This window comes from Echinops telfairi, unplaced genomic scaffold, assembly GCF_000313985.2.
Source record: "Echinops telfairi isolate 266 unplaced genomic scaffold, ASM31398v2 ScPeMD7_7424;HRSCAF=8462, whole genome shotgun sequence".
Classification (NCBI taxonomy): domain Eukaryota; kingdom Metazoa; phylum Chordata; class Mammalia; order Afrosoricida; family Tenrecidae; genus Echinops; species Echinops telfairi.
Window position 1 is genome coordinate 28,407,403 of NW_022111324.1, and position 22,269 is coordinate 28,429,671.

The window sequence follows — 22,269 nt, forward strand, 5'->3', positions numbered from 1 at the left end:
ACCACATTTGCTTATTCACCCACTTTGTCTTCAGCGGTTGTGTCGGGAAGGTGAGCATGATAGAATGACAATTTAATAGAAGAAAGTATTCTTGCATTGAGGAAGTACTTGAGTGGAGGCCTATGGTCCTTCTGCTACCTTAATACTAAACCTATAAATATATGCACATAGATCTATTTCCTCATCATCAGATATAAATATATTTGCATATGTACATGCCTTTATCTAGACCTCTATAAATGCCCTTTGCCTCCTAGCTCTTTCCTCTATTTCCTTTTACTTTCCTCTTGTCCCACTATCATGCTCAGTCTTCATTTGGGTTTCAGTAATTCTTCTTGGTTACATTGCCCTTGATCACGCCCTACCAGGCCTACTACACCCTCTTCACCACTGATTTGGGTCACTTGTTGTTCCCTTGTGCCTGGATTTTTTAACACCACTAACTTTCCCCCACTTCCCTCTCTCCCATGTCCCCCTGGAACTGTCGGTCCCATTGTTTTCTCCTCCAGATTGTTCATCCAGCCTATCTTATTTAGACAGACCTGCGGAGATAGTAACATGCACAAAAACAAGACAGAGTAAAACCAAGCAACAACATACAAGAAAACAACAACAAACCAATGACAAATAACAAAACAAAACACAGCAAGAAAGAACAGCTTGTAATTAGTTCCAGGACTATTTGTTGGCCTTTAGGGGTATTTTCCAGTCCAGTCTTTTGGGGCACCACGCCCTGGCCCCAAAGTCCACCTTCAGCATTCCCTAGGGACCTCGCCACTCCATTCCCTTGCTGTTCTGTTGCACCCCTTAGTGTTTTGCTTCGGTGTGGTGGGATCAGATGGGGTGCAATTGCCAGGGAAGTTCCTAGTGGTTAATTTATATAAACATTTGCATGAGAATTTGGACACCTTGGAGGAACAGGGGTTGTGGAAGACTGATGCAAGACCTGGGATTCGTGTCCTACTACATAAAATGCAGTTGAACTTAAGCAACTTAAATGTTGTTGGACCAGTACACTATGGGACTAAGGGAGAGTTTTGTTCTCTCTTGATCTGTAAGAAACAATCTGTGCTTTAGGTATTGAGAAGTTCCAGAGTGGAAAGGGCTGTCATTTTCAGTGAGACATAAAGGCCATGGGAGTCAGAAGGCAGTGCCGTGTCTAACAGACCTGGTGGTTTCCAGCAGAAGGTTTTGGACAAGAGGGGAGAAGGGACGTGGCCAGTACCTAAAGCTTTTGAAAACACAGCATCTCACGTTTGTTTATGAACCTTCAGCACATCTTGGAGGCACTGAAAACAGAGTGACTTTTGATGGGGATTATAAGACTTTATTTGTACTTGGCCCTAAACCCAGAAAAACCATGGTCATGACTCCTTGTATATCCACATAGCAATGGAAAATTGAGTTACACAAAATTGAAAATTTTGCTATTGTTCTAAATGAAGAAAATAGCTCTATACAGGCATATATTCTTAAAAAATGATTAATTGTGATCGTATGGCATCAATTCTTACAAACATGAAATAATTTATAAATATTTTACAAATAATTTATTAAAACTTATGGTAAACCGTAGAAAAATTTACTTTGCAGATTAGTGATTATATATAAAATATGAAAAAACCCTGTTGAATGACAAAATAGATCTTGCTTTTTGAACAGTATAGTGTTTCATAAGTTTATTCACTATTAGTATGTTTATACAATTCCAATTATATCATATAAATGTATCTAAATTTTAGAACTCTGAGCTCTCATGAAACTTTATGTTCTTTAGTTTTCACTTATAGTTGGAGTGAATATCAACTCTCCTGTGAGGATTAATAAAGTTCCACAGAACATAGGAAGTCAGATAACAGGATCAAGTTTAGAGCCACATACAGACTGTATGCATAGAGACAGACACATTTAGAAGACAATTAAAAGGCTGTACGAGAGAAATAGATACATTGAGATTGACCAGTGAACTGGCTCACCTGTTTATAAGACTGGCTGAGGATGGCAAGGTCCAAAATTGTGGGTCTGGGTCTAGTGACAGGCTGGGATTCCTATAATTTTGTATTCTCATATCATTAGACCAGGTGGTAGAAAGATTGTAGGAATTTTAGCAAGATGTTTGTTTACCATTTGGGGGCAGAATACTCCCTTGGGAAGCCCTCCTTTAATTCTGAATTGGATAAATTATTTTAGGTAGTCTGCTTTGTTTAAGACCAACTGATTTTATCGTGCCTAACAGTCCCTAACTGGTGTTTGATCAAACTACTGGTTCCATATTCTAGCTAAAGTGAAACCTACAAAAACCATCACAAGTCCCTTAATCGTTTGCACTGCCAACATTACTTTACTCTTCTCCAAGCATGCAATCTTAATTCAAGTTTCTTTTGGGGGTCTGTTTGTTTTCCTGCTTAGTTGGTCTGTGGTGTGGAGAATATGACTATTGAAACTTTCCCTGAAAGCCTTCCAGACTGGTGGTTGGGTTGGAACCTTTTTCGTTAGCAATTAAGTGCTGAAACCATTTGCTTCCAGGGTTCCTTTGCTCATTTCAGTGAAAGTGACTTGCTGTCCATGACGTGTTCTAACCCCACATGGGGTCCAGTTTCCACAGGTCTTACTGTATGATAACTGTTATAATAGGATAATAATAATGAGACAAGGGAGTTTCAGATTTTCATGGAGAAATGGAATTAAAAGGTAATGGTACTGTTCCAAAAACGTTCTGAAGCCCCTCACAAGTGTAATAATAGTGACATACCAAATCACAGCACTAGCTCAGAGAATGAATGGCTCACTCTTTGGAGGCTTTCAGGGAAAGTTTTCTTTTGCACACATTGGGTTTATACTATGTAATTTCATCTAATCTTTAACTCAGCAATTTTCATAATGATAACTAGAATTTTTTTCTAGCATACATTTTTGGCAATCCTAAATTTTATTTACAAATAAATGTTGCTGAAAGACCATTTGTGCTATTAAAGGAAGTAACCTCAAATCATCAACTATAGTCCTTAGGTTACCTGAAAAGGCTTCTTATTTAATATAGTAAGTAAAACATGGCATTGAAGAAATGTATGCATAGAGGGCATAGAGGGCAGAGTGTGTCCCCCCTTATTGGGACTATCTGCAGAGTTAAGCAAATGATTTTTGCTTAAGCCGGTTAGAATTGAGTACTCAATGACCTAAAATCAATGTATTCCGAATAATGAAAAATTCTGTTGTACTTGTTTGTTAATTTATTTATTCAACATGGAGTTTGTCAGCCCCAATTTTCTGCTTTGTAGAATGTGGATAATACAATTACTGTGCCTGTTTCAGAGCCTGCTTATAAGATTTAAGGAAGTAATGTGTGTAAAGTGATCCACATAAGCTCTGCCACAGGGTAAGTGCTCAGGAAATGTCAACTACAATTATCGTGGACTACTACTGTGGACCCAGACCAACACAATGATGAGAGGAGCAGAGAACTGCTACGTAACTCCGTTGGTGAGAAGTTGGACTCCAGGGGCAAGTGGATCCAAGGAGTTCTCTAGTCTTGGGCACTGCATGTCAGCCCCAGTCCTCTTCCACTCAAAGAACTCTACTCTCATTCCATTTGTAGTCTGTGCGACATGGAGTTTGACGCCAGCAGGGGAAGCCTTGATTACATAGTTTCAATTGTAGCAGGTTGATACCCCTAACCAATTGGTTCAGGAAAGGATATCTCATTTACTTTGGGCCACTGAGATTCAAGGGAGTTTTAGCTAAGGCTGTCTTGGACAAATTGCTTCCCTGTTGTTCCAGATTTGATGCAGGCATCTTTCTACAAGTCTTAAGAGCAAAACTATGTAGTAAAGAAACCCCCCCCCAAAAAAAAAAATCCTGAGCTTTTAGATTGAATCAGTACTCAAGGTGTACCTTATTGTGAAAATGTTCAAAGTTAATCAAATGACCTTATTGCTCAAGCCAGTTAGAACTAAGTGTTCAATTACCTAAGGTAAATGTATTTCAAATAATAAAATTGTGTCGTACTTTTTAATTTATTCAACATGGAGTTTGTAAACCCCCAGATTTCTGCTTTGTAGATTGTGGATAATGGAATCACTGTGCCTATTTCAGAGATTTGTTTTAAGATGTAATGAGTTAATGCGTGTAAATGTTAACTACAATAAATGTGCACTATTACTATGGACCCAGACTTTAAAACAATCACGAAAATAGCATAGAATTGGATAATGTTTCAATCTGCTAAACGTGCGTTGTCATGAATTGGACCTAATTTGATGACAGGGAACAACAGCGGCACTGTCTTATAATTGCCTTTTAAAACTTAGTTGTGATATAATATTTGGTCAGTTGTCTGGATGACTGCTCAGTGGAGACCTTTGTATGTCCAGAGAAGCCTGGGGGAACCTGCCCTTGTCATCCTCTTTGCAATCAATAGGCAGATTTTCCAATAGAGAAAATGCTGCCTCTCTAGATTTAATGATTCCATTTTCAGAAGCAATGAAATTAATTGCCATCCCAAAGATTCATCAAACGTGATTGAAACAAGATGAAATGAAATTCATTTATAGTGCACAAAGAGGACTCTTTTATTTAGATCCTTGATGCTGTTGTGTTAGTCAACACAATTCCTTGTGGTTGTGTTTTTATTCTGCTTTTGAAGTGGGGAAATTCTATTACCGTGTTTGTTAGAAACCAGATGGGTAATTATGGCTGGGAAAGAAATTTGAGTGGAAGACTCGAGGGAAAGGCTAGAAGGAATGTTTTCTTTCCTTCTGTATTTGAGAAAAATATTGCAAAGGGATTAGTGAAAATGTATTGTGAAAGACTGTCTTTTGTTTAAAGAAAACCACAGAGGTGAAAAGAAAGCAAAAAGGTGAACATACTTCGTTAACAGGAAGCATCATGACAGGGTTTAAATTACATTGGCAACGTTTGAGTATTTAATTCAGAAAAGTCTGTTTTCTTATTGTTCCAAACTCACCGTTATATAAGCATTAACTCTGGGGGGGAAAAGATGCTTTAAAAATGTCAGCGTTTACCCCACACTAGAAATGTATGAAAGCACACACATACTGAAGTCTTTCATTTATTGAATAACAAATTTCCATCCATTGTTTCTAAAGAAAACCGCAGTGTTACCCTTTTGCCTCTTAACCTAGTTCTTCAGTTTCCGAATCAAATGGGGATGTATTTCATGTAAACTCTCTCTTAAACTGTCTTTCATTCCCTCTCCTCTTTTAAACAATGACTAAATAGATAATCTAGGTATCTTTCATCTTTATTTAACATAAAAGGGAAACTAAGATGAAGAAATTATTTGGCTGAGCATCAGTGGGCTATAAATCATTGTGTGGCATTACATTTTGGAAACACAAGTTAAAACACATCCATCTCAAAGGCATACTTAAAAAAATTCACCTTTGAAGATGGAAAAGGAACTAAGACATTGCAGTATTCTTTTTTCATTTTTATGTAAGCTGAGAGATTGCCAGTGGATCTAATTAATTCTTCTTTTGGATTAGAAGAAAGTCCAAAATTTTAATCTCAAAATTACTCCTGGATTTTATATCCCTGTGTCAAAAAACTAACATAAAAGGGTCCACTGTTAATTAGCGACAAAGTATAAAATTTATTCTAAGAGTCTCTATCCGACTTCAACCCCATGCTCAGAAACAAAAATAGGAAATAGGTAACAAAAGCCCAGGCCATGTCCCTGGATATTAAAGAACCATGGTTTGTTCTAGTCTTTATTTGTCAAAATTAATATTTTATTATTTAAATGAATACTTGTCAAACATTTATGCTTTGGAGAGAGGTCAGGGGTGCTATTTTAAAGCCCTCCAGTGTATCTTGGCAACTGCCTTACTGTGGCATGGAGTTCGTTGATTTGTTGTTATTGTTAGGCACTGTCCGGTCAGCTTGAACTTACGGAGACCCCAGGCACAACGGCATGAAACACTGCTGGTCACTGTGTCATTCTTACGATCCTGGTGAGGTGTGTACCGTCGTCTCAGCCACCGGGTCAAGCTTGTCGAGGTTGTTTTTTAATCTTTTTTGCTGACCCTCTACCAAGCATGACAGCCTTTGCCAGCGACTGGTTTCTTCTGATAACAGCTTCAAAGTACACGAGATGCACCCTCACCATCCTTGTTTTAAGGAACATTCTGAATGTACTTCCTTCAAGACAGTTTCTTGGTTCTTCTGGCAGTCCACGGTACTTTCGATATTTTTTGAGAACACCATAACTCAATTACATTCATTATTTTCCAGTCTTTTTGATTTAGTGTTCAGCTTTCACGTACATGTGAAGTGGTTGAAAATGCCTTGACTTGAATCAGGAGCATCTTAGTCTTCAAAGTGACCTTCTTGCTCTTCAACACCCTATAGATACCTGTGGCAGCAAACCTGCTCGCTGCTCTGCCTTGCTGGCTTTCTCGAATGGGGCTTCCAGGAGCATTGCTGGTGGATCAGAGCAAAATGAAATCTTTGACAACTTCAGTTTTTACTTATCATAATGTTGTTTAGTGGTCCAGTTAAGAGGTTCTTTACGTTTAGCTATAAACTTCTTCAAGGAAGGCTGTGGCATATGTTAGGTGGTCAATGAGCCTCCCAGTCCTGAAACCGTCTTCTTTGTCATCTAGACCAGCTTCTTAAGTTATTTGCTCCGCCTACCGATTGAATAATACAGCGAATGGATACATCCCTGACCCACTTCTTTCCTCATTCTAATGCACGTGATATCCTCTTGTATTTCCTTAGGATTTTGTAATTCCTGAGTTACTGGTGAGCCCTCATTACATGTCTGCCAGGGGGTTTCTGCTAGGGTGTGTATCTATGTTCCTCTCTTTGGCGCAAGCATTCTCTTTCAGAACCTTGTTCTTTGTTAGGTGTGATTGGCTCTCACACCTCTTTCTTTCCCTTGACAATTTCCCTGTGATTAAGGAACTTCTGCTGAAACGTACCATGATTGAGTGCTTATTGTGTGCCGGGCATTCAGCAAGAGTTATTTCATTTAATGCTAACCACAGCCCTCTGAGGAGGACATCAGATCATTGTCACCATTGTACAAATGAGGCAAAGAGATCATAGGCAGGTAAAGGATTTTGCTCAAGGTTAAGGTGCCCTTAGGGCAGCGATTCTCAAGCTGTGGGTCGCGACTCCCTTTGGGGGTCGGATGACCCTTTCAGCAGGGTCGACTAAGATCATCAGAGAACACATATTTCCGATGGTCTTAGGAACGGAGACACCGCTCCTCTATCCATCTCCAGGCAGATCCGCCCACATGCAGATTCGCCCACATATGAGTACCCAGCGTGAAGACTGTTACCCATGCTACACCATGCCTCAAGACAAAATTCATTGATTTGTCATTAGAAATAAATATTTCACAGTATAAAATGACATATTATTTTGTGAGGACTCACTCTGCTTTAACGATGTTCAATTTGTAACAATGAAAATACATCCTGCATATCAGATATTTACATGATGCTACATAACAGTAGCAAAATGACAGTTAGGAAGTACTAACGAAAATAATGTTATGGTTGTGGGGGTGTCACCAGAACAAAGGGTGGCAGGCGCCATTAGGAAGGCTGAGAACCACTGCATTAAGGGTTTGAACTTAGGTGACGTGTGCTGTCTGTCTCCCGACGATACACCCTGAACACACACTACAGTGTATGCTCTTCCCTGGGGTTTCCACTTTTGTTTTCAGCAGAGGATGCTGTTCTAACAATCAGGTGACTCCTCAGATGTTTCATCTTCACTCGTTTAACAAATCTTGGGAAGCGCAATGTTCCTCATTTGAGGCACCGGGGAAACAAAGGCCAGTAAGGTACTGTTCCATTCTTCAGGAAGACTGGAAGCGGAGATGGGATGCCTTTGAATGCAGAGTGATAATAGCTGTTGGAGGTCAACCCAAGAGCTGAGCCCACAATCAGCCCCAGATACCACCAGATGCTTCACTTGAGGCAGATCACTGGATTTCATTGAAGATCAAAGCACAGTTTCCATTCCTTAGGGCTCTGTCTGGTTAAAGTGGACAGCAGGCATTTAATGCCAGACTGCCTGGGTTTGGATTTCAGCACATCTCTTAGTAACTTCATAACATTGTGCAAATGCATTTACTTAGCTTCTTTGTGCTTCAGAGGAACATAGATTATTGATCATAAGGTTAAACAAGCACGTACATTCTTAATGCAATTGAAGCCTTTAACATTTTTTACCTATTTGGTTTTTTACTATGTTTTTTCCCTCTCTCTCTCCATACTGAAACAGCAAGCTCTAGTTCTCATTGTCCTTTTTATTCCTTAGTAATACACTGGACGTCTGTTATCAGCTGCACAGTTGTCTACCTTTTCAGGTCTGGGAAGGCACTGAAAGGCTCTCATTTTCTCCCAATATAATGTTTACAACAGATATATCTGTTGTAAACATCCATTATATTGGGAATCTTAGGGGCAAGCCCTCCTGCCTTCTCAGCAAAACCATCCCAACAACTGCTAAAACCACAATGCTTTGAGGAGCCTACCCTCACTTTTCCTGCACCATCAAGGGGAAAATGATGGTTTGATTACAAATTCTATACTCTGATTAAAAGTAGTGTTACAGCCCAATAGAAACAGACAGCTTACTCAACAGAGGCAAAAGAGATCTAATAAGGAGCCATTTAAAAAGACATAGACAGGGCTAAAGGTAGCCAATGAGTGATGGTGAAGTACCAGGGGACCAGCTACAATGGATTCACTTGTATTCCCCCTAGTTCTAAAGGGGAAGGAGAGACAGCTTGTTCCAGCACTCATGAGACCCAGGTTAAAGCCTACCCACCAAGAATTGTGGGCTTCAGATGGCAAATTGGTTTTGCAAGGATGGATAATTACCCGACTCCTTTTTGTTCACCCTTTGACCTTTACTACCGATGCCTTCTAGTTCCACAAGTCTAGTGGGCAGCTACGGGTCCAGGGAGCTCCATCTTGAGGGGTTCTACAAAGATTACCACCCCAGAACTAGTTGGAGAAGGCCGTAAAATGGATTTGGAGAGGCAAAGCGAGCATAGTCAGTACACGAAATACAACATAGTGATTGAATCAGGGCTCCGGGTCCATAGTCCATTTCCATTCCAGACAGGTTACATAGCTTCTGTGTTTTAGTTTCCTTGTCTTACATGGGGTAACTGTCAGTATCTGCCTAAAAAAATTGTCATGTTTAAAACACATGAAGAAATGCTTTCCTTGGCAAAGGGCACCATGCTTGGCAAAGGAGCGGGACGGTGAAAAAGAGGAAGGCCCTCAGTCAGATGGATTGACACAGGAGCTGAACCAGTGGGCTCAAACGTGAGAACAAGTGTGAGGGTGACACAGCTGGGCGGTGTTGTGCTCTGTTGTACGGAGGGTTGCTGAGTTGGAATTGACTTAGTGACACCTGCAAACAGCATTGTTTTTCCTTAATGATATGTACTGGTTCAATTATTCCAGCAACCTTTTGTACATTTTTCTCCCTAAACCAAATAGATAATTGTTTTAATTTGGTGCATTTCTGTGATGAAATATACTAATTTACTATGTTATAATGGGAAATGCTTGGGCTTTAAAATCAGAGAGAGTAGGTTTGAATCACCTCTGTGCCTTTAGTATGGCTAGTCTTAGATTGCCACTGAACAACTCAGATTCAGGTTCTTCGTGTGAAAATTGGCATATTGATTACCTTATAGGAGAATTAAATAAAATAAGGAATGCATCTGTTTTTTTCCTGTCTCATATTTAGTTTACTGAAAACTAATACAAACAAAACTGGGATAAAAAGATACCCCAAATCACTTATTGCTTTGAAACCATAATTTCAAGAGACAGTGTGCCTCTGACTCCCTTTTCCTTTACCATGGACTCTTATTTTCCTGAAACAGTTTCCTTTTTCTTAGATTTCATCTTTGATGCAACATCTACACATAGTGTATCTAGAGGCAAGTTACCTGCAAGAAGAACATAGCAAACATTTTTTTATCCAAATTCTCAGGGTTTTCGGGTGCACAGGCTCAATTTTCATTGATGTCAGTACTGAACCATGGAAAAACTGTAGGCTTTGCTAGAGTATGAATTTGGCATAGTCCTTTCCTGCCATTTTGGCTAAAGATCCCATGTGAATAGCAGTCAGACCAAGAGATTTTCCCACTTGGGTTCATGGGAGGGGCTGTGAAACATGAGTCCCTGAAAGGTGAGTCTCAGAACCCAGGTCTCTGCCATGTTCATTCTCTCGGTCTCTGGTTTCACTCCAAACATTATTTGAAAAACATAACCTTCTTGCTGACCTTGAAAATAAGTAGAAACGGGTGTTTCTTCTGGAATCTGAAAATGAATCAGATAACATTCTAGAAAACTGCAGGAAAGGTGTAAAAACAGCGTGTAAATCTTTCCACTTATTCCTTTTTTGAATCCATCCAATTAAATGTTGAATCAAGTGGAGAGCTCGAAGCTCATATTTTAAAGTAATGTGGATATCTACACATCCAAAAACACAGGGGAGGGAGGGAAGGAGGGAAAGAGAGAGAGAGAGAAAGAGAGAGAGACTTTGTTCCAATGGAATGCCTTGATTTTTCTGTTGTCCTAAGGTAGAGTGCATACTGTGAATGCTGGTGTTCGAACTTCGTAGTTCCTGTTCACTCCAAGTCATGTGGCAGTACTTTATAGGTCACTAAAAATAGGGTTAAATGAAGCCATGTGTACATTATATTTCCATTTGTTTAGATAATACACAAATTGCACACAAAATTTACAGTCTTAAAGTTATCTCTTGTCTAGAAGCTTCTGAACAGCTTTTCAGTGCTTTTCAGTGTATGCAGTAGGTGATATTCCTTCCAAATGGGGGGAACAAAAGAGGACTGTTCTCAATACACTCCTATTTAAACAAAGCACACTTAAATTCAAGCTCCCCACTCTCCTGCTGATGAAACAGTGACCATCCAGTGGGATGGAGAGTCGCTCCAAGGACAGCCCTGTGAATGAGCACGCCCACAAAGCACTCGCACGCTACTGCAGTAGTGCATTTTGTGAGCTGCACCGGGATTCATTGCCCCACAGCAGAGCTCATTTCTTCTGGAGTCCTTTTCAATATGCTCGTGTTGTTTCACAATTCTTCCTAACCGGAGAGTGGACTCCAACATTACATGTGTGTAACATCCAGAAAACGAAATAGATTCCTCTCCACAAAGTCACCTTTCTAAAATGTCAAAGAAAAGAGATATCTTTAAGGGGATGGGGTGGGGGTGGGGGTGGGGAGAGAAAAGAATTTTTATAAATGCCGGAAGGATCGTTCTTAAAAAGATACAAGAGAAAGAAATGTTGCCCAATAGGCTACACACATTTATTAGGATCAAAACGAAGAGAAAAATATGTGAACAGGTTTGCTTAGCTGCCTATGATTTGACTAAACGCTGAATGAAAATCCTGAGTGAAACTATACGATGTTAGAACTAACTAAATTATTGCATTGCTGGTGCAGCCAACTTTGACTTTGCGAGTGTCTTAACAAAAAGCTGTGGCCACCTCAAAGTCTTTGAAAAAGTATTCAAACTCTACCGTGATTTAAGGCAGATGAGCCATTCCACCCCTGGGAAGAGCATGGTCTTTAGTTTGACTAATGTTGTGGTGAAAATCAAAGATTTTGCTTGAGAGAAAAACGTCTCAAATGCTCAGGATTTAAAATGAAACCAGCCAGTTACCTGCTGATTCATAGCCCATGTTCTTTTGCCTGGTTATGCTATGTGGGTATCATCCAGCAAAACAAGAGCGGCTGATTGAAATAAAAAACAAAGTACTTTTATTAAGAGGCAAGGCGACTTGCAAATTGGGAGTCACTAGGTCCAGCACATTCACGGAGTCAGTTCCGAAAGATTTTACAAGAAAATACAAGGAATAGCAGCCAAAATTCAGTGGTCTGTTCAGTTAGTTAATGGCTACAACACTGGATGGGAGTACATATGATACACACTTCTAATTATTTTTAAGTTACAATATAATCCGTAGATTGGGCATTGAAACAATCTTTCTTTCCAAGACTACTGGTAGGGCATGGATAACCACACTTGATATTGAGTAAGCATCTATTCTGAGATTTATTTTGGTCCTGGTTTCCCAAACAACAAGCAAAACCATGTTGTTCTCTGACATTGCCAAGTAATTTTCTCCGGAGAGTTACAGGAATGGCAAGTGACATTCCTAAATCAGAGGTTACTTTTGATTCAAAATGAAATGTTAGCCTCAGGCCTTAGCAGAGCCATGTCGTCGTGAGTCCTAAGTTAGTGTACTCACAGTTACCACTGTGACTCTGGCCCAAAGGGACACCGGGCAACAAGAAGAAGACCTGAAGTGCTGAGACAAACAGAGTTCTATGGAGTCATTTTCACACATCCTCATCAATCTGCATATCTCATATGTTATTTATATAATCTTAAAGATTCTTTTCCAAACATGTTTAAAGTACACACATGTACATATATATGATTGTATGTAATTCTATTAGGATTCAGAAAAAATATGAGAATTCACATATTTTATAGGTAGCACATTTGATGTTTTCCCCCAAAAGTTGTACTCTGTATTTTATGAAGAGTCATAAAAGTTATTAAGAAAGAAATTGCATTTAAGTCATCTGATCCAAGAGTACAAAGATATATATTGTAGAACTTTTTGGTTGTTATTGTTCTGTTCTTTGCAAAAATATGTGAGGTCATGTGTCCAAAGTATTTTGAAAATTCTCATTTTTAACAATAGAATATCAATTTCTATATGTAAACATAGGATGTTCTTCATCAGCTTAAAATATTACCAGAATTTTTTCGCTGCTAAACTTATCAAGCTTACCATTTTGTGTTAGTAAGCTAAACTTAATATTGTCAAGTTCAGCATTTCTCTCTTGAGAACCCTTCATTTCATTTCATTGTCCAGACATCCTAAGACTTGGTAGAATTACAAAGGGAGTTACTCACACTTCAAAGACAGGCAGAAAGAGGGAACAAGAAAGCTTCAGCAGACCCTTTGCACATTTGCTTCTGGACTGCTGTAGGGTGCCAGGACAGCTGAGGTCAGAGGACCAAGTGGCCAGACTGTCCCCTGTAATGGAGCCAGCCCACTTCAGTAACTCCAAGACTCGTGCTGAACCCACGTTACAAGCCCAGATTCCCTTTTAAGTCTTTAATGAGTTTGCCTCTGTCAGTGAAAATCCTGGTTAAGAATTTTGGTGCTTCATTCTCTTATTTTTCAAAAAGTTTCTGAACCCTTAGTCAATTGGTCCATCCCATCACGAGGCTTGTGTACCCATCAGCCCAAGGACAATCTCTGCCCCCAAAGGGTCTAGCTGTGGTATCTTTCCTTCAGAGTGTCTGGTGCATACTCCCCTCACATTTATGTAGTCCAGGGGGAAACACACTGGTCAGATTACCTTTAGGAGCAATAATTTAATAATCTAGTTCAAAGGATAATATGAAACTGCTAAACACTTCATAACATGGGTAAACCCAGAGGACATTACGCTGAGTGGAATGAGCCAGTTACAGAAGGATATATATTATATGAGATCACTATTATAAAGAGTCAAAAAGGTTTCCATATTTATGGAAGCATTTGTGATGGTTACCAGAAATGGAAGGTAGGGAGGGTACATCTACTAGAGAGTAGACACATAGAAACAGAAACTAGGGTGAAGGAGAAGGTCAATCAATAAAATAAAATTTTTAAAGATTTTGATCCTCTAGAATAATTTCTAGTTCTCCCCCCAAATCATAAGAACAACAGTAATCTGACACAAATTAACTGCCCATTGTTAACCTCTAGATATAGAATTTCCTTCTCTCTAACTGCCTAAGCAGGAACTTCATTGCATAGGTATTCCTCCTCTGAAAGAGTTACCACCTTCACACGAAGGATGGCTACTGTTGTCTGTGGCGTCAAGTCGGATCTGCGCACGCCGCCCCGTGCACCGCAGTGAACCATCGCTGCATCCGCACAGTTGTTCTCATGTTTGAGCCCACTGTGGGAGCCACGGTGTCAGTCATTCCTTTTCCTCTTTTTCGATGCCCCTCCACTAGATGTAGGTGATAAATATTTTTAAGTTAGCAGGAAAATACTTGGTTGCTACTATTGGCATAGCGAATTATATCAATAAAAAGTAGTTTAAAGCTTTTGATTATTTTTAAAGCTGCTTAAGGTGTGTCTTATAAATAGTAGGGGGGGAGTCAATTTAAGATCTTATTTTAAGTAGAAAGTACATTTGTAAAATATGAACCAACGGGCAATTTCCGGCCACATTAGTGTTAGCCAATGAAGTGTTAAGCAGTTCAATGGAGAGTCAGGCATTCAATATTCATACTTAAATACGCTTGGTTGTACATAAATAAAACTTGTCACCAGGAACAATTAAATGGTTGCTGCTTCTTTTCCAATAGCAAAAAGTAGATGAGTTAAGAGTCAAAATGAGACAATTTCTTTGAGAAATTTTCTTTAGACCCAAGATAAATAAGTGGAAATAGAGTTCATAGTCCATATATTTTTCAGATTCCCCAATGCCTTTGCTGAATGAACCAACTGTAATATGGCTATAAAGCAAAATGTTTTGAGAAATTTTATGAATTACTTAGGAGATTGCTCGTGTGACATTTTGGTCATGATTTGGCTTTGTGACAAAAAGTTCAGATGTTTTTTCTCATTCTTGTTAAGAACTCCAAAAGAATAATGTATATTGAGGTCATATACCACACAATTTAAATGGTTTTTGTGTGACTTAAAAAAGATAAAGCGTGTGTGTGTGTGGGGGGGGCGTGTCTTTCAAAACTCTTAATTATAGTTTTAAGTAGTTAGAGGCAAAATATTTTTCTTAAAATGGCAATTCTTGGGTTATTTTGTCAACTCCTTATTTACTATAGATTTAGAAAAAGACATAGTATGTTTAAGCCATTTAAAATGTGAACATCAATATCTTCTTTGAATAGGAAGAAAGTATTTGTGAATTAGTAAAACCATTTGTAAAATTTGCCCGTCATTCATTTCAGTAATTTAATTTAATATTCAATATGATGATGAATAAAATTTAAATATATTAATAGAACAAACTATTATTTATTTAAGCAATGCTTATGGAAATTATTCAGTTGATCATGTTGCAGTCTCTAGTTATTTTCATATAAAGACCCAGTGATCAATTTCCAGAAATATTGCGGCTATGAAACCCCCAAAAGGTAGTTCTTCTCTGTCAGATGGGGTCCCCATGGCTTAGAACCATTGCCGAGATGGCACCCAATGGCAGCAGTGCATATTTCTAGAAAAAAATGTAAAGTTATACGAAATATATGATAATGACAATCACTGGGTGATATTATAGTGATTTTCTTAATTTCTAAAATAACTAAATATGTACTTGTTACTATTAATGTTTTTAAAATGAAGACATGCCTAATAGAAAGGGCAATTTAAAACCAGTCCCTCATAAAGCATAATTGTATGCAAAGTTTATGCTGTGAGTTATGGGGAAACAAACATGAATCAATCATACATGAGTCTGGTCTTTCAAGATGCCAGAATTTGGAATTGAAGAGGAAAGAGATAAGCCTCCTCCATCCAAAAGTAAAATCAGAGCCGAAATTTACCTTCAATTTTGTTTCTTCTTCAGTACGGTCCTCTTCGACAAGACTTATTTGGTGGTAATTACTTCCGCACATCTGTTTTTTTTCTGTAATCGCCATCCAATTTGAAGTTATTTTAATGCATTTCAGTGACTATTCCTTAATCTTTATTCTCGTGCAAAATATAGCCCCTTTAACCATTCCTACTTTCCTGGCGGTTTCTTGCTGTAAGCATCCATGACATGATATTTAAGAAACACTGTCTCTTCATTGCCTCTCTTTCAGGTATCTTTTCCCTCTCTTATGCTAAATACGGCCATTTCCCAACTTTTACACATCTTCTTTGTTTTGATATTATACTTCCGTTTTCCTCCTCCCCAATGTAACTCACTTCTAATTTCATGTAGGCCTCAAATATCTATTTTTTTCAGATAACATTATTTAAAATAAAATCTCTCATCCATATTCTGGTTTTCATTATCCTGCTTTATTTTTATAGCATTTATGTCTACCTGACCTTATATCTTGTATACCTAATGCTTATGCTCCACTTAACCAAAATTGCTGCCAATCTTTACGGGAGTAGAAAGAATTTTCTCCCGAGGAGCAGCTGGTGGTTTTGAAATGCTGACCCCGTGGAGCACTATTATTTTGTGGTGAGCAGCTCAAGGAGTATCCCACTATACCACCAGGGAACCTATGTCCAAACCAGTGTTTGACACATAACATATGCTCAGTTAAGAGTTCCTAAGTGAATATGTTGTCAGATTGAGTGAATCTCACTGCTTTGAGCTTATCTCTGTGCAGATGGCATCTCTCTCAATGTCACATCTTTGTATCTCCAGCCTTGACCGCTCTCCGAGTCTTGCCTACCCTGCAGTCAAGCTACCTCGTGGCCACCTCCTCCTGACTGTGCTGCTCACACCTCAAAGGCCTCAAGAATCCGGATTTTCTCAATGATCCCCATTGCTCTTGAGGTCTCCTTTCTAGCAGCCATCCAGGCTCCAACCTGAATCATCCATGGCACCATGCTTCCTGGTTGTTCCCATCACATTAGTTGCTAGAAAACCTTTCCATTGCATTTCCACCCTGGCTTTCCCAGGTAGATTGCTTTGCCTCACTTGGTAGCACAGTGGTTTAGATGTTGGGCTGGTCATAGCCAGGTTAGCAGGTTCAAACCCACCAACTGATCCAAGGGAGAAAGGTGAGGCTCTCTACTCCTGTCAAGATTTACACTCTCAGAAAACCATATGCAGCAGTTTACTCTGCCCCATAGAGTCTCTATGAGTGGGACTTGACTGAACAGCAGTGAGTTTTGGGTTTACTAGAAATCCATTGAACAGCGTTATTTTATGTGAGATGATTCACCTATACTAAAGAAGTGTTATTTTGTGGTGATGTTAACACTGACATTATGGTGGAGTGGAGAAACCCCACTAGGAATGTGCATCACAGTTTTGTTTTGTAACTACCATTGTCTTACAGAGTTTAGTTAAGTTAAAAACATCACCAACAGATAAAGAGCAGACAAGAGGACTGTTTGATTTGCTAAGCAATTTAATTCACTTTCTTTTCTTCTTCTGGAAACAAAACAATTTGCTTAGAATTCCAAATATTTTGTGGTAGCTGATGTGTCACCAGGTCTGTATTCTGATTCTGGTGACCTTCCTCGCTAATTCTCTCCCTGAAAGATCCTCATCTTTTAGTAGAAATGTGGAATAAGACATAGTGCTGAATACATGGATTTAGACAATGTCATGCATGAATTTAGCCTGCAACACTAAACAAAGCAAAGCTCCTTTTCAAGTGAGATTTCCAAAGTAAACTCATTGAAAATGGCTGGTTTTCATAAAATAAAAACCAATTTGTAGCTTTGCCCAAAACTTGTCTGGAGTATTTTTGCAGCTTCAAAAATATTTAGATAAGTAATTTAGTATTTTCTCATTTCACTCACTTCTATACTTCCTCTTTTAGATGGAGCCTGGAAGTAGAAGTTCATGATTTCATAAGAGAACGTGTTTCGAAAAGTCTAACTTAAACAGATGTAAAATTTTGAACAAGAAAGACTGGGGCCCTAATGACAAACCATTCAGTGCACATTTGAAGGTTTGTGAGACTCGATAACTTTTTCTCAGAAGTTTAAACTTATTTTTGATTTAGAAGTTAGCATTTACGTGCTGTTTTAGCGGGCATGTGCACTTACTTGGCTGGATACATTGAGCGCAGTAGATTTTCCAAATATATATTGATTTATGCAGCTGTGGAATGGAGCAGGTTCAAACCCACCAACTGATCCAAGGGTGTGCTCCTACATGGAGCCTTCCTCTGAGCCTCGTTCATTGGACAAACTAATGGGACATTCCAGTGATTATGTCCTACCTAAAATAATAACAAGTATTTTTAAAGAAAATAGTATATTGTGTTTGAGGAGCAAGTTAACACAGCAAAGTAGATTTCCCTTTACCAGTTTCCAGAGCAGCTGATCTATGACAGTAGTGATGACTTTTTAACATTATGTCAGCTTTATCAGTCATTGCATTCGGGTTGTTTCTTATCTTCTTATCTTTCCTGTGGATTACACATTAACACTTTCAGATTCATGTGGAGTTGATTTTTAGTAAAGCACCGATCTAATGTGTAATGCCTTTGATTTGGGGTGGCACTCGGCTTCTCTGTAGTATTTCGAGATTCAGTGTTCAAGGATTGGTTTGGGTGGTACTGTCCCCCTGCTGTCCAGCCACTTTTTAAGAATTTGGGTTCTACTCTGCATTTTATTCCCATTCTGAGAAAGATCATTTATTGTGTCAATTGTTGCTGTGCCAACAGCTGATAAATTAATGCACTGCATTTCAATTGTTTATTGATATGTAGGTTAATGGTTTAAATTATGGTTGAGGAGGTTGTTCGAGACACATCTTGGGGGCTCTGATGGTGAATTTCACTCTTGAGTCTACTGTACAGTTACACTCTGTTAATTTCTGAACAGATTTGACTTGATAAGTGCTTTCTATTTTTGTTTGAAAAAAAAAGCTTATGAGCCCTGGTGATGTAATGGCTTATGCGTTGGGCTACTAACCACAAGGCTACCAGTTCTAAACCCCCAGCTGCTTGGCTGGAAAAAGAGTTACCATCTCGGAAATCCACAGGGTTAGTTCTACTCTGTCGTTTACGGTTGTTATGCACCAGTATGGAAGTTGTGGATATAAATATCAAAACAAAGTATTGAGACTGCCAGTGCATCAGTTCTGACTCATAGCAGCCCTGTAGGAGAGAGTAGAACAGCCGTGTGGTGTTTCTAATCCTATCAATCTTTAACGCAACAGGTCGCAATGTCTTTTTCCCACAGAGACTAGTGGGTTAGAACTTCTGAGTTTTGGGTTAGCATGTGAATGCTTCACTACTGTGCTACCAGAGCCTCTTTCCTTTAGGATGTTAATTGCCACTCTAAGTGAAATTACTTACAATTCATGTATGTAAAAACCAAAAATCTAGAAGAAATGATTTTCCTGTGTAAGTGAGTAGAATAGAAGCATGCTTAAAATAGTAATTATTATTTTCTTTTCAAATTTCTGACGGGGCAGCTTAGATCATGGTTCTGTCTGAGATTTATTTTTTATATTTTTATATCGGGAACATGCATTTTAGCTGTATCCTATGAATTATGTCCCCTGATGTTTTAATTTTCAGCCAGTTTAAAATGCTTTATAACTTATTTTGTACTTTCTTCTTTGATCCAGAGATCATTTGGGAATGTGTTGTTTAATTATCAAGTATATGGAGATGTTCCAAATATGTTATATTATGCATATCTATTGTAATTCCACTATGGCCATATGTTTCTTGTAGATTATATGATTGATTTTGCTTTCTGTATTTTTGCTGATATTCTCCTTTTAAAAATTGGAGTATGCAGACCATATTTGTGTAATGCAATAATTAGTATGATTGGCCTTAAATAGATTATCTTGCTTTTTGTTTTATTTTTGTTCTGTACATTCTTTTTGTTTTGCTTTTTGCCCCTTCTCCCCACCCCCCACCCGTTCTACCTCCCTTTGCATGAATTGAGTATTTTTGAAATATATCCAGTTCATATTTTCGCTGTGGCTTGTAAAGTAAACCTCAGTATTTTTTACTGTAGGTCTCGAGTTCTGTTCATATGTTTAAGTTATTTTTCTGTTTCTGCTTTACTGTGAGCAGATTCACTGCTATTTCTTTCACGCATTGAGTTTCACTCTTCCAGGGCCTGAATTGCTGTTCATGCTACCTGCTCTGCCATCTCTTTTCACTTCACAGAATGGAGTTTTCATTCTTAAAACTTTCTGTTGTTTCTTTTATATTTTTCAGGTCTCTCTGTGTTATGTGCATGTTTTCCTTCATATCCTTAAGCGTATTGAGAATATTGATGGTAGTCATTTTAACATCCTTTTCTGCTATATCCACCATTTCTGCCCTTTTCAACTGTTTTTTCTTTTAGTTGTGGGTCACATTACTTGTTGGGTTTTTTTTGGTTTGTTTTTGCATAGCGTAATTAATTGCTTACTGCAGACATTGATAATTTTGTATGATTGATGTCGTATTCCATTAAAGATTACTGGAATTTATATGACAGGCAATTATGGGTTGTGGATTTTGAGGCTTTTTTTAAGCTCTTATTAAACTGGGTTTAAAATGTTTCTATTCTCATGTTAACTTAGTTCCACATCTGAAGTAGAGCCATTCTGTGTTCTCAACTCATGTCACCATAAAGGCAATAAGGCCCTTCTGGTCCGTGAGAACCCAAGCAGTTACTGTTATGGCGTCTCTGGGTTATCCCACTAATCTCCAGGACTTACATATCCCCACTTACTCAGTGCAGAGTGGTCTGTTTCAACCTTATGAGATCTAACTCATACATTTTTTATTCAGCCAAATACTCAAGAGGATTCCTAAGAAAATATCAGGATTTCTTTTTTTTTTTTTGGTACATAACTTCCCTTTCTAGGATCTATTTCTTCAAATTCCAGTTATTTGCCGCTCATGAATTAACATCTCTGCTTTCTCAATTCCATGAGATCTCTAGGATGGAGACTTAACTCAGCTAGATGTTCTTCGCACATCTTGTATACTTGTCATCTGTCAGAGGTCCTCGTTGTTTTAGGTTGAAAGGTAACTCCTAACTAGATACTCCTTTATAAAATCAAATTGACTTTAAAATGTCTGAAATAGGTTACCAAGCCATTCTGTCAAAAACAGTATTTGTTTTAAAAATCATATAGTCCTTAGTGAATGGTTGGTGGACAGGAAAGGGCATCAAACAAGGCAAATGCAAAGGACAGGTTGCAACAGTCAGAGCAAGTATTTTTATATCATGCTGTTTATTGGCCACTCTGTAAGAAATGACTCAAAGAATGGAATTTTTGTTTTAAAGAGATTGAAAACACTGACTTTGGAGAGGAAAATTGCACATTGTTAGGTATACCGTGGTAAAATTGGCTACAGATAATAGAAAAACCGAAAACCTTAAGTTTACAGTTATTTATTAATGGTTCTCGTTTATTATTACCTAATCTATCATTAGAGGTGCTTTCTAATAATCAAGAGGAAAATGCTATTTTTGTCCATGTCATTTGTTTGCATTTTGTCTGGTAGTCGTCCTGTTTGTCACATGAAATATATTATAGATTTAGAGGAGCAAAAGCTATTAAGGCTATTAAAAATTCAGTGTATTAGTAAACATTATTTATGGTTTAATAATGAAGTAATATTACTAATAAATTCATAAATATGAATATAAACAGAAAAGGATGGAAAAATATATCAATAAACTAATCCAAAGAAGAAAGTTATAACTTGCAATTGTACCGCTATATTGTCATACTTTACTTATATGTAAATTATAAGACAGTGCATACATATCTGACTTATGATTATATAAGTTTTGGAAAAAAACATTTAACAACTTTACAACTATCTATCTTTAAAAATTATGTCTAATAAAATAACTTAGTAATCGGATCCCATCATTTTTTCCAAAATTATGCAACTCCAGAGGTAAATACAAATCTTGCATTAAGTAATGTTAGTACTACCTTATTACTTTTAAGTGGTGACCAATTTTCCACTTTATTTTTTTCCCTTAAAAACAAACAGCTAAGCCCGATTGCAGTACATGGCACTGTAAACTGTGCTGTGCTCAGACTTCTGAGTTAGGACTCTGAGCATGTAGGCGTAGCTCCCACTGCTCTGTTATGAAGATTTACAGACACAACTAGATAGATTCAAAGGTAATGGATGAGTGGATAATTCTATTTCCCAATTCCAGAGCCATACATTATCCCTTTCAACTATCATGACTTTGAGCAAAGAAGGAACAATAACAAGTCTTTTATCCTGTGGTCTATAAAACTTCCAAGAAAAAAATTGATTCCAGTTGTCTCTTTCGCTATGTCAGCAAACTCGCGCTTTTCACAGGACTGTGACTCAAGAGACTGATTCTGTGACTTGCACGTGACTTCAAATTTCATTTAAAAGTAAGTCTCTTTATAGTTCTGTAGCCATTCTTTTAAGGATTGACCAATTGAAAATCTAATTTAAAAAAATTTTTTAAATCATTTTATTAGGGGCTCATACAACTCTTATCACAATCCATACACACATCAATTGTGTAAAGCACATTTGTACATTCATTGCCCTCAACA

General features: G+C 38.1%; 1 protein-coding gene across 1 annotated transcript in view; it reads left to right on the plus strand.

Moving 5' to 3' along the window:
• HMCN1 (hemicentin 1) overlaps nt 1–22,269 on the plus strand; it is a 562,350-nt gene that overhangs the window by 166,274 nt on the left and 373,807 nt on the right. The gene's annotated exons all lie outside the window — the stretch shown is intronic.